Source organism: Lactuca sativa, chromosome 6, assembly GCF_002870075.4.
Source record: "Lactuca sativa cultivar Salinas chromosome 6, Lsat_Salinas_v11, whole genome shotgun sequence".
Classification (NCBI taxonomy): domain Eukaryota; kingdom Viridiplantae; phylum Streptophyta; class Magnoliopsida; order Asterales; family Asteraceae; genus Lactuca; species Lactuca sativa.
In genome coordinates this window covers 36,211-61,220 of record NC_056628.2, presented here as the reverse complement: position 1 = coordinate 61,220, position 25,010 = coordinate 36,211, and the positions used below count along the sequence as shown (strand labels likewise).

The 25,010-nt window shown below is 41.4% G+C and overlaps 1 non-coding gene across 1 annotated transcript; it reads left to right on the top strand.

The window, feature by feature from the left end:
• The first annotated feature begins 24,692 nt into the window (after nucleotides 1-24,692).
• LOC111906531 (small nucleolar RNA R71) lies at nucleotides 24,693-24,799 on the top strand. Its single transcript, XR_002855245.1, has one exon. It is a non-coding gene; the product is annotated as a small nucleolar RNA R71 (small nucleolar RNA).
• Nucleotides 24,800-25,010: the final 211 nt, after the last annotated feature.

The window sequence follows — 25,010 nt, the reverse complement described above, 5'->3', positions numbered from 1 at the left end:
AATGAGAATCGAAGATCTCATTGTTGGTATCGAAGCGATAAAAAGTTAGGCGAGAACGGACGTCAAACGAAGAAGTTATGAATTTATAACGAAAGTTTCTGTCGCGGCCTATTAAAAATAAAGTCAAAATTAGCCTACGGAGTCTAAACGAAAGTCGTAGAGCGTGGTCTCACCTTTCCGTGGATATAAAGAACGTCGAAAACGGAGTTCGTATGAAGAAGTTATGAATTTCCGAAGTTTATTAATCATTTTGTATTTATATTTAATTCAAAATCGGAAGCCTTATCCGAAGCCGAGTCACCGGTGTGATCCGGAGTACGCCCCGCGTACGTGAGTACGCTATCGCGTACTCTGATAGTGTCGACACTTCGGATGACGCATGCAATGACGATTTCGGAGCCCTGTACGCCCCGCGTACTCCGAGGCTCCAGCCTCTATATAAAGGATCCGAAGACAGCCTTATTTGTTGTTCATTTTCTTCTCTTCTCTCTAGTCTTTTGCATCGTTTTTCGTGCCGAAGCTATCCCGAAGCCCCGGTATCATACTCTAGCCCCGAGGCAAGTCCCGAGATCCCAAAGATCCCGAGAAGTGCGGTTCCCGAGTCGAAGCTCTGCCCACGAGAAGTTCGATTTTTGTGAAGATCTTCCAGATCTGCTGTGGATTACTACTTCTATAAGCCGTAGTGCTGTCGGATCATCTTCTGATCAAGTGAGTGTATACTAACTTTCTTAAACACAATAATAATACGAGTTTGGTTCGAGTGTATTAATTATATTGTTGTTTATAAGTGTGAGTGTGTAGTTATTTTCTTTCTAATACAATAATACGAAGTATTTTATATAAAAATACGTGCTATGTGTATATATTTGGTTGTGTTATGTGTGAATGAGTATTCACTCTCTTCTATCTTATAGATCTGCTTATTTCTTTATGAGATCTGTGTTATGTGTGTGTGTGCCTCATCTGTTATGTGATATATGTGTTGATTAAAGCATGCTATACAGGTTTTCTTTAAACTATGTATACAAATGTATATTTTTATCTACTAATATGTTGGGTAGAACATGGGTAGACAGTTGGTGTGTAATAAACAGATGAGAGGCCTCGTTGTTGTTTGATTGAGTCATCTAGCGGAGTTTAGATGACGACCACTGGCTATTCTAGACAGTCTTGTGGAAACATTAGCAGGTTCGCCACCTGTAGGTGTTAATGAACTTGGGTGTTCATTCGCTTTACTCCATCCCCCTCATGGTTGCCTTATTTGACATATATTGCTGAGGTACCCCCGAAGCATGTGTTGTCGCCCCGATGAAATATTCTTAGACTAGGTCCCTTATGTTAGTTGTTTTAGGGACATTAAAGTGAGAATAACGGGAATGGGTAATTGGGTTATTGTTGGTTGGTGAAAATTAAATATGATATTTATTGTGGGTTGAAAACCCTATATGCTCACCAGGCTCCCAAGCCTGACCCACTCAGTTTTAAATTGTATTACAGGAAGTGGCGGAAGGGCATGAGATGGATGAACCATCAAGTTGTTTTGTTTACAAGTCTGCATATGTTTATATTTGTTATATGACTTGTAATGTATTCGTTTATGCTTATTGGTTTGTATCGGAACATGACACCCCGAGTTTTGATTATAATGAAAATACATTTCTTTTATGAAATGCTTCGGTAAACATTGTTTTATCATGTTTTGTTTTTGGGAACAAATTCCGCAACTCTTTCAAATCAAAAGGATTTACTCTGAAAATATTTAAAAGCATAAATGAAAATCGGTCTTTTCTGGCCGAGATTTTGGGGATATCACAGTTGGTATCAGAGCATTAGTTTAAGCGAACTAGGAATTTGTAGGATTTCTAGACTTAAACTTAGAATGCTAAGTGAAGTTTTGAGATGTGTGTCTGTTGTGATTTAGACACGAGCACTAGTTTATTTTAGGAAAGTTGCCTAAAATGCTTTTATGTGCTAAATGTTATATGTTGCCATATATATGATATTATTTGTTCGGATCTATGGTCTGTTGCCGACCGGATCTAGAAACCTTATGTGTGTAGGATTCTAAGCGTACGTCTACGATATTAGAACTAGCATGTAAACGTTTCGGAGTGATAAGGATGATTTGATTATCTATCGTGATTGAGGATCTAATTTCACCTTATTCGGTGTGTAGATCAAAATGGTGAGAACAAGAAGTGGAGTTGGAAATGCTGACGAAAACAGGAATCAACCACCAGTGATTGAGCCAATACCTGTCGTAGCAGCAGCACTTGAGCCAATAACCATGGCTGGTGTGCAATTGATGATTCAGACGATGCTGGATCGTCAGATGGAGGAAACTAGACGGTTGCTTCAACAAAATCGTGAAGAACTGTCGATTCGTGTGGAAGAGCCTGATCTGAATGAAGGGCACTCGGAAGGTGGAAACTTCAGTGGGTCTATTGGTCAAGCCAACCCACCAATAGTTAGGCAAGATAACCATGAAGGAAGGAATGATGGAATGGGATGCAATTACAAGGACTTTTTGACTTGCAAACCATCGACCTTCAATGGAAAGGAGGATCCGATTGGGGTTATGGATTGGATCTCCGAAATGGAGCTAGCCTTCATGACTTGTGGCTGCAGAGGTAAGTTGCAAACTATCTATGCCGTGCGTCAATTCCGAGGTGGAGCCGTTCGTTGGTGGAACACTCTAGGGAAGACCTTAAGCCCTAATGAGCCACTGCAATTGACATGGGCAGAATTCTTGGTGCAGTTCAAGCGCAAGTTTTGTTCGGCTCAAAATCTGTTGGAGTTGGAGAATAAGTTTTTGACATTGACGAAAGGTAGCATGTCAGTTGATGAGTACACCAATAACTTCACCGATAAGATGGAGTTTGCCTTGCGTATCGTTCCAGACGAGCTGACAAAGGTGGATCGGTATGCGAAGGGACTTCCATGGGAGTACGAGGTGCCAGTACGTCAGGCACTTACTCTAGAGGCAGCTATCTGGGCTGCCAAGTCTGTGGAGAACATGATCAAGGGGAGAACCACCGTCAAGGTTGAGGTTGGTGAGAAAAGGAAGTTTGAAGGAACATCTGGTTCCAGTAAGAAGAGCAAATTTTCGAAATCTGATTCGAAAAAGTTTGGAGGAAAAGGAGGCGAAGCAAAGTGGTGTGATAAGTGTAAGAAAAGGCAGTTTGGGAAATGTAGCGAGGATGTGACCTGCTACAAGTGTGGAAAGGTTGGACATTTTTCCAATGAATGTCCGAACAACAAAAGGATGTGTTTTGGTTGTAATGAAGAGGGGCACATTTTGAAAGATTGTCCGAAGAAGAAGGAGGCAGCTAGGCCCAACATTCCACCAAAGCCGAAGGCAAGAGCCTTCCAGATGACACTTGAGGCTGCTAAAGATGAAGCTGATGTCGCTTCAGTTACCTTTCTCGTAAATGATTTACCTGCTCAAATATTGTTTGATTCTGGAGCCAACTACTCCTTTATTTCGCATGAGTTTGGTAGAAAGCTAGCTTTGCCTATTGATAGACTAGATGATGCTTTATTAGTCGAAGTAGCTAGTGGCAAGTTTGTACCTGTTAGTCATCATATGAAAAGCATCTTAATTGATCTGAATGGGAATAAGTTTCACGAGGAATTATTGCCTATCGAACTAAATGGTTTCGACATCGTGTTGGGAATGGATTGGCTTAGCGCCAATGATGCCGAAATTTTATGCAAGAAAAAGATAGTTAAAGTAAACCCGCCTGGAAAAGATTCGTTTGTGGTGTATGGGGACAAACACAGAGTGAATTCTGGAATCATTTCTCTAATGAAAGCCAGAAAGTGTTTGACCAAGGGATGTACATCATATTTAGCATTCGTGATTGATGCTAAGAAAGAAAAGAAGGTGATGCAGAGTATTCCAGTGGTGTGTGATTATCCGGAAGTATTTCCTGAGGATCTTCCTGGATTACCACCTGATAGACAAGTAGAGTTCAGAATAGACTTGTTACCAGGAACCACACCAATAGCAAAAGCACCTTATCGATTAGCACCGACGGAGATGAAGGAGCTGATGATGCAACTTCAGGAGTTATTGGACAAAGGTTTCATTAGACCTAGTTCATCGCCCTGGGGAGCTCCGGTGTTATTTGTAAAGAAGAAAGATGGAAGTATGAGAATGTGCATCGATTACAGAGAGCTGAACAAGGCAACAATAAAGAATAGATATCCGTTGCCGAGGATTGATGACATGTTTGATCAATTGCAAGGTTCGAGCTATTTCTCGAAGATCGATCTTAGGTCAGGATATCATCAGCTGAAAGTAAGAGAGCAAGATATCGAGAAGACTGCATTCAGAACTAGATATGGACACTACGAGTTCTTGGTTATGTCGTTTGGACTAACCAATGCTCCGGCAGCGTTCATGGATTTGATGAATAGGGTTTGTAATCCTTTCCTTGATAAATCCGTGATAGTGTTCATAGACGACATTCTGATCTACTCGAAAAGCCAAGAGGAGCATGGCAGGCACTTGCGAGAAGTGTTAGAAGTTTTGAAGAAGGAGAAGCTTTATGCGAAGTTCTCCAAATGTGATTTTTGGATTCGTGAAGTCCAATTCTTGGGTCACGTGGTCAACCAAGAAGGGATAATGGTTGATCCAGCGAAGATCGAAGCTGTGACGAAGTGGGAACAACCGAAAAGTCCCATGGAGATTCGAAGCTTTTTAGGATTAGCCGAATATTACCGAAGGTTTATCCAAGGTTTTTCTTCGATTGCTACTCCATTAACAGCTTTGACCCACAAAGGAGCTACTTATGCTTGGAGTGAGAAGCATAAAGAAGCATTCGAGAAGTTAAAGAAGAAGCTATGCGAGGCATCGATACTTTCTCTACCCGATGGAGTTGAAGACTTCGCTGTTTATAGCGATGCGTCTGGTGTTGGATTGGGTTGTGTTTTGACCCAAAGAGAAAAGGTGATAGCATATGCGTCTCGACAGCTGAAAGAGCATGAAAAGAATTACCCGACTCATGATTTGGAGTTGGCAGCGGTAGTTTTCGCTCTGAAAATATGGAGGCATTACCTCTATGGCACGAAGTGTAAACTTTTCACTGATCATAAGAGTCTCCAATACCTCTTTAATCAGAAAGAATTGAATATGAGGCAACGACGCTGGCTAGAATTACTTAAAGACTACGACTGCGAGATACTTTACCACCCCGGTAAAGCTAATGTTGTTGCTGATGCTCTCAGTCGGAAGGTCAATCTTGAAAGGAAGAGGCCAAGAGCGTTGAGAATTGAAGTTGTCTCGACCATTGTGGAAAGTATAAAGAAAGCTCAAGAGGAAGCTTCTGAGAAAAATGACCGAAAGGAGGAACGTTTGGGTAAAACGTTGGTGTTTGGTACTAACGGTCATGGACTGAAGGTATTCCAAGATCGTATTTGGGTACCTAAGTCAGGAGGAATTAGGGATCTTTTGATGGAAGAAGCTCACAAAACCATGTACTCAATTCATCCGGGTAGCACTAAAATGTATAGGGACCTGAAACCCTACTACTGGTGGCCGACGATGAAGCTTGATGTTGCAAAGTATGTGGCCGAGTGTGTGACTTGTGCGAGAGTCAAGACACAACATCAGAAACCTTACGGGAGTTTAGAACCATTGCCTGTGCCTATGGGTAAGTGGGAAGACATTGCTATGGATTTTGTCACTAAACTGCCCAGAACAAAGAATGGTCACGACATGATTTGGGTGGTCGTTGATCGATTCACTAAGAGTGCGCATTTCATAGCGGCCAGGGAGAAATGGTCTATGGAAAAGCTTGCGAATTCTTACGTGAAGGAAATTGTGAGGCTTCACGGTGTTCCGTTAACGATTGTATCGGATCGTGACAGCCGTTTCACCTCAAGGTTTTGGAAAAGTCTACAAGAGGAAATGGGTACCAAGTTATGTTTAAGCACAACTTACCATCCGCAGACTGATGGTCAGAGTGAAAGAACAATACAAACACTTGAAGATATGCTGAGAGCATGTACCTTGGAATTCCTAGGTAATTGGGATGAACATTTACTGTTGGTAGAATTTTCCTATAATAATAGTTTTCACTCGAGCATTAAGATGGCACCTTTTCAAGCTTTGTATGGACAGAAGTGTCGTACGCCGTCTTGTTGGCTTGAGGCTGGGGAAAAGCAGTTTATGGGACCGGAGATGGTTCATCAAACTGCTGAAAAGTTGAAAATAATTAGGGAAAGAATGTTAGCAGCCCAAGATCGTCAAAAGAGCTATGCTGACAAGAAGCGAAGACCGATGACTTTTGAGGTTGGAGATTCGGTTTTGCTTATAGTCTCGCCGTGGAAGGGACTTATAAGATTTGGAAAAAGGGGAAAGTTGAGTCCAAGGTTTATTGGACCGTTTAAAGTCCTTCAGAGGATTGGGAATCAAGCTTACAAGCTCGAACTACCCGAAGAACTGAATGGAATTCACAACACCTTTCATGTGTGTTATTTGAGGAAGTTCACGGGAGAAGTTCCCGATATAATTCCAATTTCTGAATTGAGAATTGATGAGAACAAAAGGTTGATTGAAGAACCAGAGGCAATTGTTGACCGAAAGACTAAGAAGTTGCGACGCAAAATGGTTGGGTTAGTGCTTGTCCGATGGAAAAACGCGAATGGGCCGAATCTCACCTGGGAGACGGAGAGTGACATGTTGAGTCGCTATCCGCATTTGTTTGTTGATGTGTGATTTCGGGGACGGAATCATTCTAAGGTGGAGAGAATTGTAACGCCTGTGTTTCGGGCTTGCCATTTGTAGCAATGTAATAGTCTAGGTTGACCTTTGTAACCCATTTTGAAGTAATAAGATTGTATTATTTGAGTATTTTGTGTTTTGTGCTTAATTGCTTAATTATATGGTTTGATTAATTAAGAATAAAAATAAGCGTCAAAATTTAAGTGTAAAATAAACTTAATATATTTGATTAATGTTGTAGTAATTGAAACGAGGTTTCCAATTATATATAGAACGCCCAAATCTGACTTCGTATGAGGAAGTTATGATTTATCGAAGTTCCGGCTTAGCGGTATACAGTCTGTTTTACTCGATTTGAGATCGAGCGGTTGTTAGCCGAAGCAATCTAAATGAGAATCGAAGATCTCATTGTTGGTATCGAAGCGATAAAAAGTTAGGCGAGAACGGACGTCAAACGAAGAAGTTATGAATTTATAACGAAAGTTTCTGTCGCGGCCTATTAAAAATAAAGTCAAGATTAGCCTACGGAGTCTAAACGAAAGTCGTAGAGCGTGGTCTCACCTTTCCGTGGATATAAAGAACGTCGAAAACGGAGTTCGTATGAAGAAGTTATGAATTTCCGAAGTTTATTAATCATTTTGTATTTATATTTAATTCAAAATCGGAAGCCTTATCCGAAGCCGAGTCACCGGTGTGATCCGGAGTACGCCCCGCGTACGTGAGTACGCTATCGCGTACTCTGATAGTGTCGACACTTCGGATGACGCATGCAATGACGATTTCGGAGCCCTGTACGCCCCGCGTACTCCGAGGCTCCAGCCTCTATATAAAGGATCCGAAGACAGCCTTATTTGTTGTTCATTTTCTTCTCTTCTCTCTAGTCTTTTGCATCGTTTTTCGTGCCGAAGCTATCCCGAAGCCCCGGTATCATACTCTAGCCCCGAGGCAAGTCCCGAGATCCCAAAGATCCCGAGAAGTGCGGTTCCCGAGTCGAAGCTCTGCCCACGAGAAGTTCGATTTTTGTGAAGATCTTCCAGATCTGCTGTGGATTACTACTTCTATAAGCCGTAGTGCTGTCGGATCATCTTCTGATCAAGTGAGTGTATACTAACTTTCTTAAACACAATAATAATACGAGTTTGGTTCGAGTGTATTAATTATATTGTTGTTTATAAGTGTGAGTGTGTAGTTATTTTCTTTCTAATACAATAATACGAAGTATTTTATATAAAAATACGTGCTATGTGTATATATTTGGTTGTGTTATGTGTGAATGAGTATTCACTCTCTTCTATCTTATAGATCTGCTTATTTCTTTATGAGATCTGTGTTATGTGTGTGTGTGCCTCATCTGTTATGTGATATATGTGTTGATTAAAGCATGCTATACAGGTTTTCTTTAAACTATGTATACAAATGTATATTTTTATCTACTAATATGTTGGGTAGAACATGGGTAGACAGTTGGTGTGTAATAAACAGATGAGAGGCCTCGTTGTTGTTTGATTGAGTCATCTAGCGGAGTTTAGATGACGACCACTGGCTATTCTAGACAGTCTTGTGGAAACATTAGCAGGTTCGCCACCTGTAGGTGTTAATGAACTTGGGTGTTCATTCGCTTTACTCCATCCCCCTCATGGTTGCCTTATTTGACATATATTGCTGAGGTACCCCCGAAGCATGTGTTGTCGCCCCGATGAAATATTCTTAGACTAGGTCCCTTATGTTAGTTGTTTTAGGGACATTAAAGTGAGAATAACGGGAATGGGTAATTGGGTTATTGTTGGTTGGTGAAAATTAAATATGATATTTATTGTGGGTTGAAAACCCTATATGCTCACCAGGCTCCCAAGCCTGACCCACTCAGTTTTAAATTGTATTACAGGAAGTGGCGGAAGGGCATGAGATGGATGAACCATCAAGTTGTTTTGTTTACAAGTCTGCATATGTTTATATTTGTTATATGACTTGTAATGTATTCGTTTATGCTTATTGGTTTGTATCGGAACATGACACCCCGAGTTTTGATTATAATGAAAATACATTTCTTTTATGAAATGCTTCGGTAAACATTGTTTTATCATGTTTTGTTTTTGGGAACAAATTCCGCAACTCTTTCAAATCAAAAGGATTTACTCTGAAAATATTTAAAAGCATAAATGAAAATCGGTCTTTTCTGGCCGAGATTTTGGGGATATCACAGTTGGTATCAGAGCATTAGTTTAAGCGAACTAGGAATTTGTAGGATTTCTAGACTTAAACTTAGAATGCTAAGTGAAGTTTTGAGATGTGTGTCTGTTGTGATTTAGACACGAGCACTAGTTTATTTTAGGAAAGTTGCCTAAAATGCTTTTATGTGCTAAATGTTATATGTTGCCATATATATGATATTATTTGTTCGGATCTATGGTCTGTTGCCGACCGGATCTAGAAACCTTATGTGTGTAGGATTCTAAGCGTACGTCTACGATATTAGAACTAGCATGTAAACGTTTCGGAGTGATAAGGATGATTTGATTATCTATCGTGATTGAGGATCTAATTTCACCTTATTCGGTGTGTAGATCAAAATGGTGAGAACAAGAAGTGGAGTTGGAAATGCTGACGAAAACAGGAATCAACCACCAGTGATTGAGCCAATACCTGTCGTAGCAGCAGCACCTGAGCCAATAACCATGGCTGGTGTGCAATTGATGATTCAGACGATGCTGGATCGTCAGATGGAGGAAACTAGACGGTTGCTTCAACAAAATCGTGAAGAACTGTCGATTCGTGTGGAAGAGCCTGATCTGAATGAAGGGCACTCGGAAGGTGGAAACTTCAGTGGGTCTATTGGTCAAGCCAACCCACCAATAGTTAGGCAAGATAACCATGAAGGAAGGAATGATGGAATGGGATGCAATTACAAGGACTTTTTGACTTGCAAACCATCGACCTTCAATGGAAAGGAGGATCCGATTGGGGTTATGGATTGGATCTCCGAAATGGAGCTAGCCTTCATGACTTGTGGCTGCAGAGGTAAGTTGCAAACTATCTATGCCGTGCGTCAATTCCGAGGTGGAGCCGTTCGTTGGTGGAACACTCTAGGGAAGACCTTAAGCCCTAATGAGCCACTGCAATTGACATGGGCAGAATTCTTGGTGCAGTTCAAGCGCAAGTTTTGTTCGGCTCAAAATCTGTTGGAGTTGGAGAATAAGTTTTTGACATTGACGAAAGGTAGCATGTCAGTTGATGAGTACACCAATAACTTCACCGATAAGATGGAGTTTGCCTTGCGTATCGTTCCAGACGAGCTGACAAAGGTGGATCGGTATGCGAAGGGACTTCCATGGGAGTACGAGGTGCCAGTACGTCAGGCACTTACTCTAGAGGCAGCTATCTGGGCTGCCAAGTCTGTGGAGAACATGATCAAGGGGAGAACCACCGTCAAGGTTGAGGTTGGTGAGAAAAGGAAGTTTGAAGGAACATCTGGTTCCAGTAAGAAGAGCAAATTTTCGAAATCTGATTCGAAAAAGTTTGGAGGAAAAGGAGGCGAAGCAAAGTGGTGTGATAAGTGTAAGAAAAGGCAGTTTGGGAAATGTAGCGAGGATGTGACCTGCTACAAGTGTGGAAAGGTTGGACATTTTTCCAATGAATGTCCGAACAACAAAAGGATGTGTTTTGGTTGTAATGAAGAGGGGCACATTTTGAAAGATTGTCCGAAGAAGAAGGAGGCAGCTAGGCCCAACATTCCACCAAAGCCGAAGGCAAGAGCCTTCCAGATGACACTTGAGGCTGCTAAAGATGAAGCTGATGTCGCTTCAGTTACCTTTCTCGTAAATGATTTACCTGCTCAAATATTGTTTGATTCTGGAGCCAACTACTCCTTTATTTCGCATGAGTTTGGTAGAAAGCTAGCTTTGCCTATTGATAGACTAGATGATGCTTTATTAGTCGAAGTAGCTAGTGGCAAGTTTGTACCTGTTAGTCATCATATGAAAAGCATCTTAATTGATCTGAATGGGAATAAGTTTCACGAGGAATTATTGCCTATCGAACTAAATGGTTTCGACATCGTGTTGGGAATGGATTGGCTTAGCGCCAATGATGCCGAAATTTTATGCAAGAAAAAGATAGTTAAAGTAAACCCGCCTGGAAAAGATTCGTTTGTGGTGTATGGGGACAAACACAGAGTGAATTCTGGAATCATTTCTCTAATGAAAGCCAGAAAGTGTTTGACCAAGGGATGTACATCATATTTAGCATTCGTGATTGATGCTAAGAAAGAAAAGAAGGTGATGCAGAGTATTCCAGTGGTGTGTGATTATCCGGAAGTATTTCCTGAGGATCTTCCTGGATTACCACCTGATAGACAAGTAGAGTTCAGAATAGACTTGTTACCAGGAACCACACCAATAGCAAAAGCACCTTATCGATTAGCACCGACGGAGATGAAGGAGCTGATGATGCAACTTCAGGAGTTATTGGACAAAGGTTTCATTAGACCTAGTTCATCGCCCTGGGGAGCTCCGGTGTTATTTGTAAAGAAGAAAGATGGAAGTATGAGAATGTGCATCGATTACAGAGAGCTGAACAAGGCAACAATAAAGAATAGATATCCGTTGCCGAGGATTGATGACATGTTTGATCAATTGCAAGGTTCGAGCTATTTCTCGAAGATCGATCTTAGGTCAGGATATCATCAGCTGAAAGTAAGAGAGCAAGATATCGAGAAGACTGCATTCAGAACTAGATATGGACACTACGAGTTCTTGGTTATGTCGTTTGGACTAACCAATGCTCCGGCAGCGTTCATGGATTTGATGAATAGGGTTTGTAATCCTTTCCTTGATAAATCCGTGATAGTGTTCATAGACGACATTCTGATCTACTCGAAAAGCCAAGAGGAGCATGGCAGGCACTTGCGAGAAGTGTTAGAAGTTTTGAAGAAGGAGAAGCTTTATGCGAAGTTCTCCAAATGTGATTTTTGGATTCGTGAAGTCCAATTCTTGGGTCACGTGGTCAACCAAGAAGGGATAATGGTTGATCCAGCGAAGATCGAAGCTGTGACGAAGTGGGAACAACCGAAAAGTCCCACGGAGATTCGAAGCTTTTTAGGATTAGCCGAATATTACCGAAGGTTTATCCAAGGTTTTTCTTCGATTGCTACTCCATTAACAGCTTTGACCCACAAAGGAGCTACTTATGCTTGGAGTGAGAAGCATAAAGAAGCATTCGAGAAGTTAAAGAAGAAGCTATGCGAGGCATCGATACTTTCTCTACCCGATGGAGTTGAAGACTTCGCTGTTTATAGCGATGCGTCTGGTGTTGGATTGGGTTGTGTTTTGACCCAAAGAGAAAAGGTGATAGCATATGCGTCTCGACAGCTGAAAGAGCATGAAAAGAATTACCCGACTCATGATTTGGAGTTGGCAGCGGTAGTTTTCGCTCTGAAAATATGGAGGCATTACCTCTATGGCACGAAGTGTAAACTTTTCACTGATCATAAGAGTCTCCAATACCTCTTTAATCAGAAAGAATTGAATATGAGGCAACGACGCTGGCTAGAATTACTTAAAGACTACGACTGCGAGATACTTTACCACCCCGGTAAAGCTAATGTTGTTGCTGATGCTCTCAGTCGGAAGGTCAATCTTGAAAGGAAGAGGCCAAGAGCGTTGAGAATTGAAGTTGTCTCGACCATTGTGGAAAGTATAAAGAAAGCTCAAGAGGAAGCTTCTGAGAAAAATGACCGAAAGGAGGAACGTTTGGGTAAAACGTTGGTGTTTGGTACTAACGGTCATGGACTGAAGGTATTCCAAGATCGTATTTGGGTACCTAAGTCAGGAGGAATTAGGGATCTTTTGATGGAAGAAGCTCACAAAACCATGTACTCAATTCATCCGGGTAGCACTAAAATGTATAGGGACCTGAAACCCTACTACTGGTGGCCGACGATGAAGCTTGATGTTGCAAAGTATGTGGCCGAGTGTGTGACTTGTGCGAGAGTCAAGACACAACATCAGAAACCTTACGGGAGTTTAGAACCATTGCCTGTGCCTATGGGTAAGTGGGAAGACATTGCTATGGATTTTGTCACTAAACTGCCCAGAACAAAGAATGGTCACGACATGATTTGGGTGGTCGTTGATCGATTCACTAAGAGTGCGCATTTCATAGCGGCCAGGGAGAAATGGTCTATGGAAAAGCTTGCGAATTCTTACGTGAAGGAAATTGTGAGGCTTCACGGTGTTCCGTTAACGATTGTATCGGATCGTGACAGCCGTTTCACCTCAAGGTTTTGGAAAAGTCTACAAGAGGAAATGGGTACCAAGTTATGTTTAAGCACAACTTACCATCCGCAGACTGATGGTCAGAGTGAAAGAACAATACAAACACTTGAAGATATGCTGAGAGCATGTACCTTGGAATTCCTAGGTAATTGGGATGAACATTTACTGTTGGTAGAATTTTCCTATAATAATAGTTTTCACTCGAGCATTAAGATGGCACCTTTTCAAGCTTTGTATGGACAGAAGTGTCGTACGCCGTCTTGTTGGCTTGAGGCTGGGGAAAAGCAGTTTATGGGACCGGAGATGGTTCATCAAACTGCTGAAAAGTTGAAAATAATTAGGGAAAGAATGTTAGCAGCCCAAGATCGTCAAAAGAGCTATGCTGACAAGAAGCGAAGACCGATGACTTTTGAGGTTGGAGATTCGGTTTTGCTTATAGTCTCGCCGTGGAAGGGACTTATAAGATTTGGAAAAAGGGGAAAGTTGAGTCCAAGGTTTATTGGACCGTTTAAAGTCCTTCAGAGGATTGGGAATCAAGCTTACAAGCTCGAACTACCCGAAGAACTGAATGGAATTCACAACACCTTTCATGTGTGTTATTTGAGGAAGTTCACGGGAGAAGTTCCCGATATAATTCCAATTTCTGAATTGAGAATTGATGAGAACAAAAGGTTGATTGAAGAACCAGAGGCAATTGTTGACCGAAAGACTAAGAAGTTGCGACGCAAAATGGTTGGGTTAGTGCTTGTCCGATGGAAAAACGCGAATGGGCCGAATCTCACCTGGGAGACGGAGAGTGACATGTTGAGTCGCTATCCGCATTTGTTTGTTGATGTGTGATTTCGGGGACGGAATCATTCTAAGGTGGAGAGAATTGTAACGCCTGTGTTTCGGGCTTGCCATTTGTAGCAATGTAATAGTCTAGGTTGACCTTTGTAACCCATTTTGAAGTAATAAGATTGTATTATTTGAGTATTTTGTGTTTTGTGCTTAATTGCTTAATTATATGGTTTGATTAATTAAGAATAAAAATAAGCGTCAAAATTTAAGTGTAAAATAAACTTAATATATTTGATTAATGTTGTAGTAATTGAAACGAGGTTTCCAATTATATATAGAACGCCCAAATCTGACTTCGTATGAGGAAGTTATGATTTATCGAAGTTCCGGCTTAGCGGTATACAGTCTGTTTTACTCGATTTGAGATCGAGCGGTTGTTAGCCGAAGCAATCTAAATGAGAATCGAAGATCTCATTGTTGGTATCGAAGCGATAAAAAGTTAGGCGAGAACGGACGTCAAACGAAGAAGTTATGAATTTATAACGAAAGTTTCTGTCGCGGCCTATTAAAAATAAAGTCAAGATTAGCCTACGGAGTCTAAACGAAAGTCGTAGAGCGTGGTCTCACCTTTCCGTGGATATAAAGAACGTCGAAAACGGAGTTCGTATGAAGAAGTTATGAATTTCCGAAGTTTATTAATCATTTTGTATTTATATTTAATTCAAAATCGGAAGCCTTATCCGAAGCCGAGTCACCGGTGTGATCCGGAGTACGCCCCGCGTACGTGAGTACGCTATCGCGTACTCTGATAGTGTCGACACTTCGGATGACGCATGCAATGACGATTTCGGAGCCCTGTACGCCCCGCGTACTCCGAGGCTCCAGCCTCTATATAAAGGATCCGAAGACAGCCTTATTTGTTGTTCATTTTCTTCTCTTCTCTCTAGTCTTTTGCATCGTTTTTCGTGCCGAAGCTATCCCGAAGCCCCGGTATCATACTCTAGCCCCGAGGCAAGTCCCGAGATCCCAAATATCCCGAGAAGTGCGGTTCCCGAGTCGAAGCTCTGCCCACGAGAAGTTCGATTTTTGTGAAGATCTTCCAGATCTGCTGTGGATTACTACTTCTATAAGCCGTAGTGCTGTCGGATCATCTTCTGATCAAGTGAGTGTATACTAACTTTCTTAAACACAATAATAATACGAGTTTGGTTCGAGTGTATTAATTATATTGTTGTTTATAAGTGTGAGTGTGTAGTTATTTTCTTTCTAATACAATAATACGAAGTATTTTATATAAAAATACGTGCTATGTGTATATATTTGGTTGTGTTATGTGTGAATGAGTATTCACTCTCTTCTATCTTATAGATCTGCTTATTTCTTTATGAGATCTGTGTTATGTGTGTGTGTGCCTCATCTGTTATGTGATATATGTGTTGATTAAAGCATGCTATACAGGTTTTCTTTAAACTATGTATACAAATGTATATTTTTATCTACTAATATGTTGGGTAGAACATGGGTAGACAGTTGGTGTGTAATAAACAGATGAGAGGCCTCGTTGTTGTTTGATTGAGTCATCTAGCGGAGTTTAGATGACGACCACTGGCTATTCTAGACAGTCTTGTGGAAACATTAGCAGGTTCGCCACCTGTAGGTGTTAATGAACTTGGGTGTTCATTCGCTTTACTCCATCCCCCTCATGGTTGCCTTATTTGACATATATTGCTGAGGTACCCCCGAAGCATGTGTTGTCGCCCCGATGAAATATTCTTAGACTAGGTCCCTTATGTTAGTTGTTTTAGGGACATTAAAGTGAGAATAACGGGAATGGGTAATTGGGTTATTGTTGGTTGGTGAAAATTAAATATGATATTTATTGTGGGTTGAAAACCCTATATGCTCACCAGGCTCCCAAGCCTGACCCACTCAGTTTTAAATTGTATTACAGGAAGTGGCGGAAGGGCATGAGATGGATGAACCATCAAGTTGTTTTGTTTACAAGTCTGCATATGTTTATATTTGTTATATGACTTGTAATGTATTCGTTTATGCTTATTGGTTTGTATCGGAACATGACACCCCGAGTTTTGATTATAATGAAAATACATTTCTTTTATGAAATGCTTCGGTAAACATTGTTTTATCATGTTTTGTTTTTGGGAACAAATTCCGCAACTCTTTCAAATCAAAAGGATTTACTCTGAAAATATTTAAAAGCATAAATGAAAATCGGTCTTTTCTGGCCGAGATTTTGGGGATATCACAGTTGGTATCAGAGCATTAGTTTAAGCGAACTAGGAATTTGTAGGATTTCTAGACTTAAACTTAGAATGCTAAGTGAAGTTTTGAGATGTGTGTCTGTTGTGATTTAGACACGAGCACTAGTTTATTTTAGGAAAGTTGCCTAAAATGCTTTTATGTGCTAAATGTTATATGTTGCCATATATATGATATTATTTGTTCGGATCTATGGTCTGTTGCCGACCGGATCTAGAAACCTTATGTGTGTAGGATTCTAAGCGTACGTCTACGATATTAGAACTAGCATGTAAACGTTTCGGAGTGATAAGGATGATTTGATTATCTATCGTGATTGAGGATCTAATTTCACCTTATTCGGTGTGTAGATCAAAATGGTGAGAACAAGAAGTGGAGTTGGAAATGCTGACGAAAACAGGAATCAACCACCAGTGATTGAGCCAATACCTGTCGTAGCAGCAGCACCTGAGCCAATAACCATGGCTGGTGTGCAATTGATGATTCAGACGATGCTGGATCGTCAGATGGAGGAAACTAGACGGTTGCTTCAACAAAATCGTGAAGAACTGTCGATTCGTGTGGAAGAGCCTGATCTGAATGAAGGGCACTCGGAAGGTGGAAACTTCAGTGGGTCTATTGGTCAAGCCAACCCACCAATAGTTAGGCAAGATAACCATGAAGGAAGGAATGATGGAATGGGATGCAATTACAAGGACTTTTTGACTTGCAAACCATCGACCTTCAATGGAAAGGAGGATCCGATTGGGGTTATGGATTGGATCTCCGAAATGGAGCTAGCCTTCATGACTTGTGGCTGCAGAGGTAAGTTGCAAACTATCTATGCCGTGCGTCAATTCCGAGGTGGAGCCGTTCGTTGGTGGAACACTCTAGGGAAGACCTTAAGCCCTAATGAGCCACTGCAATTGACATGGGCAGAATTCTTGGTGCAGTTCAAGCGCAAGTTTTGTTCGGCTCAAAATCTGTTGGAGTTGGAGAATAAGTTTTTGACATTGACGAAAGGTAGCATGTCAGTTGATGAGTACACCAATAACTTCACCGATAAGATGGAGTTTGCCTTGCGTATCGTTCCAGACGAGCTGACAAAGGTGGATCGGTATGCGAAGGGACTTCCATGGGAGTACGAGGTGCCAGTACGTCAGGCACTTACTCTAGAGGCAGCTATCTGGGCTGCCAAGTCTGTGGAGAACATGATCAAGGGGAGAACCACCGTCAAGGTTGAGGTTGGTGAGAAAAGGAAGTTTGAAGGAACATCTGGTTCCAGTAAGAAGAGCAAATTTTCGAAATCTGATTCGAAAAAGTTTGGAGGAAAAGGAGGCGAAGCAAAGTGGTGTGATAAGTGTAAGAAAAGGCAGTTTGGGAAATGTAGCGAGGATGTGACCTGCTACAAGTGTGGAAAGGTTGGACATTTTTCCAATGAATGTCCGAACAACAAAAGGATGTGTTTTGGTTGTAATGAAGAGGGGCACATTTTGAAAGATTGTCCGAAGAAGAAGGAGGCAGCTAGGCCCAACATTCCACCAAAGCCGAAGGCAAGAGCCTTCCAGATGACACTTGAGGCTGCTAAAGATGAAGCTGATGTCGCTTCAGTTACCTTTCTCGTAAATGATTTACCTGCTCAAATATTGTTTGATTCTGGAGCCAACTACTCCTTTATTTCGCATGAGTTTGGTAGAAAGCTAGCTTTGCCTATTGATAGACTAGATGATGCTTTATTAGTCGAAGTAGCTAGTGGCAAGTTTGTACCTGTTAGTCATCATATGAAAAGCATCTTAATTGATCTGAATGGGAATAAGTTTCACGAGGAATTATTGCCTATCGAACTAAATGGTTTCGACATCGTGTTGGGAATGGATTGGCTTAGCGCCAATGATGCCGAAATTTTATGCAAGAAAAAGATAGTTAAAGTAAACCCGCCTGGAAAAGATTCGTTTGTGGTGTATGGGGACAAACACAGAGTGAATTCTGGAATCATTTCTCTAATGAAAGCCAGAAAGTGTTTGACCAAGGGATGTACATCATATTTAGCATTCGTGATTGATGCTAAGAAAGAAAAGAAGGTGATGCAGAGTATTCCAGTGGTGTGTGATTATCCGGAAGTATTTCCTGAGGATCTTCCTGGATTACCACCTGATAGACAAGTAGAGTTCAGAATAGACTTGTTACCAGGAACCACACCAATAGCAAAAGCACCTTATCGATTAGCACCGACGGAGATGAAGGAGCTGATGATGCAACTTCAGGAGTTATTGGACAAAGGTTTCATTAGACCTAGTTCATCGCCCTGGGGAGCTCCGGTGTTATTTGTAAAGAAGAAAGATGGAAGTATGAGAATGTGCATCGATTACAGAGAGCTGAACAAGGCAACAATAAAGAATAGATATCCGTTGCCGAGGATTGATGACATGTTTGATCAATTGCAAGGTTCGAGCTATTTCTCGAAGATCGATCTTAGGTCAGGATATCATCAGCTGAAAGTAAGAGAGCAAGATATCGAGAAGACTGCATTCAGAACTAGATATGGACACTACGAGTTCTTGGTTATGTCGTTTGGACTAACCAATGCTCCGGCAGCGTTCATGGATTTGATGAATAGGGTTTGTAATCCTTTCCTTGATAAATCCGTGATAGTGTTCATAGACGACATTCTGATCTACTCGAAAAGCCAAGAGGAGCATGGCAGGCACTTGCGAGAAGTGTTAGAAGTTTTGAAGAAGGAGAAGCTTTATGCGAAGTTCTCCAAATGTGATTTTTGGATTCGTGAAGTCCAATTCTTGGGTCACGTGGTCAACCAAGAAGGGATAATGGTTGATCCAGCGAAGATCGAAGCTGTGACGAAGTGGGAACAACCGAAAAGTCCCACGGAGATTCGAAGCTTTTTAGGATTAGCCGAATATTACCGAAGGTTTATCCAAGGTTTTTCTTCGATTGCTACTCCATTAACAGCTTTGACCCACAAAGGAGCTACTTATGCTTGGAGTGAGAAGCATAAAGAAGCATTCGAGAAGTTAAAGAAGAAGCTATGCGAGGCATCGATACTTTCTCTACCCGATGGAGTTGAAGACTTCGCTGTTTATAGCGATGCGTCTGGTGTTGGATTGGGTTGTGTTTTGACCCAAAGAGAAAAGGTGATAGCATATGCGTCTCGACAGCTGAAAGAGCATGAAAAGAATTACCCGACTCATGATTTGGAGTTGGCAGCGGTAGTTTTCGCTCTGAAAATATGGAGGCATTACCTCTATGGCACGAAGTGTAAACTTTTCACTGATCATAAGAGTCTCCAATACCTCTTTAATCAGAAAGAATTGAATATGAGGCAACGACGCTGGCTAGAATTACTTAAAGACTACGACTGCGAGATACTTTACCACCCCGGTAAAGCTAATGTTGTTGCTGATGCTCTCAGTCGGAAGGTCAATCTTGAAAGGAAGAGGCCAAGAGCGTTGAGAATTGAAGTTGTCTCGACCATTGTGGAAAGTATAAAGAAAGCTCAAGAGGAAGCTTCTGAGAAAAATGACCGAAAGGAGGAACGTTTGGGTAAAACGTTGGTGTTTGGTACTAACGGTCATGGACTGAAGGTATTCCAAGATCGTATTTGGGTACCTAAGTCAGGAGGAATTAGGGATCTTTTGATGGAAGAAGCTCACAAAACCATGTACTCAATTCATCCGGGTAGCACTAAAATGTATAGGGACCTGAAACCCTACTACTGGTGGCCGACGATGAAGCTTGATGTTGCAAAGTATGTGGCCGAGTGTGTGACTTGTGCGAGAGTCAAGACACAACATCAGAAACCTTACGGGAGTTTAGAACCATTGCCTGTGCCTATGGGTAAGTGGGAAGACATTGCTATGGATTTTGTCACTAAACTGCCCAGAACAAAGAATGGTCACGACATGATTTGGGTGGTCGTTGATCGATTCACTAAGAGTGCGCATTTCATAGCGGCCAGGGAGAAATGGTCTATGGAAAAGCTTGCGAATTCTTACGTGAAGGAAATTGTGAGGCTTCACGGTGTTCCGTTAACGATTGTATCGGATCGTGACAGCCGTTTCACCTCAAGGTTTTGGAAAAGTCTACAAGAGGAAATGGGTACCAAGTTATGTTTAAGCACAACTTACCATCCGCAGACTGATGGTCAGAGTGAAAGAACAATACAAACACTTGAAGATATGCTGAGAGCATGTACCTTGGAATTCCTAGGTAATTGGGATGAACATTTACTGTTGGTAGAATTTTCCTATAATAATAGTTTTCACTCGAGCATTAAGATGGCACCTTTTCAAGCTTTGTATGGACAGAAGTGTCGTACGCCGTCTTGTTGGCTTGAGGCTGGGGAAAAGCAGTTTATGGGACCGGAGATGGTTCATCAAACTGCTGAAAAGTTGAAAATAATTAGGGAAAGAATGTTAGCAGCCCAAGATCGTCAAAAGAGCTATGCTGACAAGAAGCGAAGACCGATGACTTTTGAGGTTGGAGATTCGGTTTTGCTTATAGTCTCGCCGTGGAAGGGACTTATAAGATTTGGAAAAAGGGGAAAGTTGAGTCCAAGGTTTATTGGACCGTTTAAAGTCCTTCAGAGGATTGGGAATCAAGCTTACAAGCTCGAACTACCCGAAGAACTGAATGGAATTCACAACACCTTTCATGTGTGTTATTTGAGGAAGTTCACGGGAGAAGTTCCCGATATAATTCCAATTTCTGAATTGAGAATTGATGAGAACAAAAGGTTGATTGAAGAACCAGAGGCAATTGTTGACCGAAAGACTAAGAAGTTGCGACGCAAAATGGTTGGGTTAGTGCTTGTCCGATGGAAAAACGCGAATGGGCCGAATCTCACCTGGGAGACGGAGAGTGACATGTTGAGTCGCTATCCGCATTTGTTTGTTGATGTGTGATTTCGGGGACGGAATCATTCTAAGGTGGAGAGAATTGTAACGCCTGTGTTTCGGGCTTGCCATTTGTAGCAATGTAATAGTCTAGGTTGACCTTTGTAACCCATTTTGAAGTAATAAGATTGTATTATTTGAGTATTTTGTGTTTTGTGCTTAATTGCTTAATTATATGGTTTGATTAATTAAGAATAAAAATAAGCGTCAAAATTTAAGTGTAAAATAAACTTAATATATTTGATTAATGTTGTAGTAATTGAAACGAGGTTTCCAATTATATATAGAACGCCCAAATCTGACTTCGTATGAGGAAGTTATGATTTATCGAAGTTCCGGCTTAGCGGTATACAGTCTGTTTTACTCGATTTGAGATCGAGCGGTTGTTAGCCGAAGCAATCTAAATGAGAATCGAAGATCTCATTGTTGGTATCGAAGCGATAAAAAGTTAGGCGAGAACGGACGTCAAACGAAGAAGTTATGAATTTATAACGAAAGTTTCTGTCGCGGCCTATTAAAAATAAAGTCAAGATTAGCCTACGGAGTCTAAACGAAAGTCGTAGAGCGTGGTCTCACCTTTCCGTGGATATAAAGAACGTCGAAAACGGAGTTCGTATGAAGAAGTTATGAATTTCCGAAGTTTATTAATCATTTTGTATTTATATTTAATTCAAAATCGGAAGCCTTATCCGAAGCCGAGTCACCGGTGTGATCCGGAGTACGCCCCGCGTACGTGAGTACGCTATCGCGTACTCTGATAGTGTCGACACTTCGGATGACGCATGCAATGACGATTTCGGAGCCCTGTACGCCCCGCGTACTCCGAGGCTCCAGCCTCTATATAAAGGATCCGAAGACAGCCTTATTTGTTGTTCATTTTCTTCTCTTCTCTCTAGTCTTTTGCATCGTTTTTCGTGCCGAAGCTATCCCGAAGCCCCGGTATCATACTCTAGCCCCGAGGCAAGTCCCGAGATCCCAAAGATCCCGAGAAGTGCGGTTCCCGAGTCGAAGCTCTGCCCACGAGAAGTTCGATTTTTGTGAAGATCTTCCAGATCTGCTGTGGATTACTACTTCTATAAGCCGTAGTGCTGTCGGATCATCTTCTGATCAAGTGAGTGTATACTAACTTTCTTAAACACAATAATAATACGAGTTTGGTTCGAGTGTATTAATTATATTGTTGTTTATAAGTGTGAGTGTGTAGTTATTTTCTTTCTAATACAATAATACGAAGTATTTTATATAAAAATACGTGCTATGTGTATATATTTGGTTGTGTTATGTGTGAATGAGTATTCACTCTCTTCTATCTTATAGATCTGCTTATTTCTTTATGAGATCTGTGTTATGTGTGTGTGTGCCTCATCTGTTATGTGATATATGTGTTGATTAAAGCATGCTATACAGGTTTTCTTTAAACTATGTATACAAATGTATATTTTTATCTACTAATATGTTGGGTAGAACATGGGTAGACAGTTGGTGTGTAATAAACAGATGAGAGGCCTCGTTGTTGTTTGATTGAGTCATCTAGCGGAGTTTAGATGACGACCACTGGCTATTCTAGACAGTCTTGTGGAAACATTAGCAGGTTCGCCACCTGTAGGTGTTAATGAACTTGGGTGTTCATTCGCTTTACTCCATCCCCCTCATGGTTGCCTTATTTGACATATATTGCTGAGGTACCCCCGAAGCATGTGTTGTCGCCCCGATGAAATATTCTTAGACTAGGTCCCTTATGTTAGTTGTTTTAGGGACATTAAAGTGAGAATAACGGGAATGGGTAATTGGGTTATTGTTGGTTGGTGAAAATTAAATATGATATTTATTGTGGGTTGAAAACCCTATATGCTCACCAGGCTCCCAAGCCTGACCCACTCAGTTTTAAATTGTATTACAGGAAGTGGCGGAAGGGCATGAGATGGATGAACCATCAAGTTGTTTTGTTTACAAGTCTGCATATGTTTATATTTGTTATATGACTTGTAATGTATTCGTTTATGCTTATTGGTCTGTATCGGAACATGACACCCCGAGTTTTGATTATAATGAAAATACATTTCTTTTATGAAATGCTTCGGTAAACATTGTTTTATCATGTTTTGTTTTTGGGAACAAATTCCGCAACTCTTTCAAATCAAAAGGATTTACTCTGAAAATATTTAAAAGCATAAATGAAAATCGGTCTTTTCTGGCCGAGATTTTGGGGATGTCACACCAACCCTCAAAGTGAGCTTGGACTCGCGGATATCAACAAGGGCTCCAGCAGTGTTAAGCAATGGCCGGCCAAGGATTACTGGAACATCCAGATGTTCTTTCATGTCCAAGACTACAAAGTCTATTGGAAAAACAAAATTTTCAATTTTCACCAAAATATCCTCCACGATGCCGCGGGGTTGTGTCACTGAACGATTCGCCATGTGAATCTTCATTTTTGTAGTCTTCATCTTCTGAATCTCCAATTTTTGATAAAATGAAAAAGGCATTAGATTAATGCTAGCCCCAGAATCGAATACAGTATTAACCTTCATTTTATTCCCAAACTCACATGGAAGAGTGAGGTGTCCAGGATCCCCCATCTTTTCTGGTGTTTCTCCCAACACAGCTTTTGAAGTTTGTTCACTTAGAATCGCTGTAGATTGCTTCTTTAATTGCCTTCGAGTATCTATCAAGTCTTGCAGTAATTTCTGGTTCTCGGGAGATTTGGATAAGGACTCGACAAAGGAGGTATTAATTTGGATCCCCTTCACATGCTTTACAAACTCCAAATGCTACTTCTCTAGTTGACTGAGGGTAGCTCGGGTGGGAAATGGCAAAGGTGGATGATAAGCTGGAACTGGCTCACAATACTTTTGATCAGACATGCGCCACGTCGTGGCCAGAGGAGTGCCACGTCGTGGCGAGCCTGGTTCAACACTTTCTCCATTTTCGATCCTTGATTTCTTGGGCTGCTGCGGTTCTTCCTCTAATGCCTCCAGGAACTCAGATATTGCATCTTCTTTAGTATCGATGGCCATTACGTGAGATTGGGTCTTTACTTTGGGATTCTTCGGGGACAATTTTTCATGAACTATAGTGGCTAGTTGACCAAATTGTACTTCAAGGTTATGGATGGAGGCTTGCTGGTTCTTTATCAAAGTTTGTTGTTCCATGATAGCGGAATCAGTGGCATCATGTCTCTTTTCCGAAGCCTCCATAAACTTCATCAAAATGGTCTTTAGGTCGGGTTTCTTCTCGGCCGGTGACTGCTCCTTTTGATAAAGGCCTCGACCTGTCTGCCTGTATTTCTCTTCTTTTTGCTTCTTATACTCTTCATATGGCAGCCACTCCTTCTTCGGTTTCCTCCAGTCCTCATCAAATTTATCCCCACTAGAGTAGCACACTTGAGCTCTTCTGTTCCCAAACTCATCTATATTGCAGTCCTTGGTCAAGTGTGGACCACTGCATCTCTCGCACCCCACTCTTATGGCATGTATCGAATGGTCCATTTGTGTTATCCTGCGATCCATGTTATTTAGCATGGCCATGACCGTTGCAATTTCTGTAGTTTGGGCCCCTCCATCGCCTTTGATTCCATCTTGCCTTGGGTTGTGGTATTCGCGAGAGTGTTTCGCGAATTCTTCAATTAGCTCCTTAACCTCCCTTGGATTTTTCTTTGTCAACGGTCCTTGAGAATCAAGGAGTTGTCTTGTCATCACATTGACCCCATCATAAAATATTGACATCTCTTGCTGCACATTTAGGTCATGTTGAGGGCAATTTCTGAGCAAGCCCTTGTACCGCTCCCATGCTTCGTATAGTGACTCCCCCGGCTGTTGCTCAAAGTTGGCTATTGCCTTCTTGAGTTTGGCTATCTTAGATGGCGGGCAAAACTGGTCCAGTAATTGCTCATGCATTTGAGCCCAAGTGGTGATTGTACCCGGTGGGAGTGCTTTCAACCACTCCTTAGCGGCTCCTTTGAAAGTGATGGGAAGCATCCTAAGCAAGACTGTGTTTCTGTTGACATTTGGGACATTGAAGTAATCCGCAATGTCATTGACTTCATCTAGATGCTTAAAA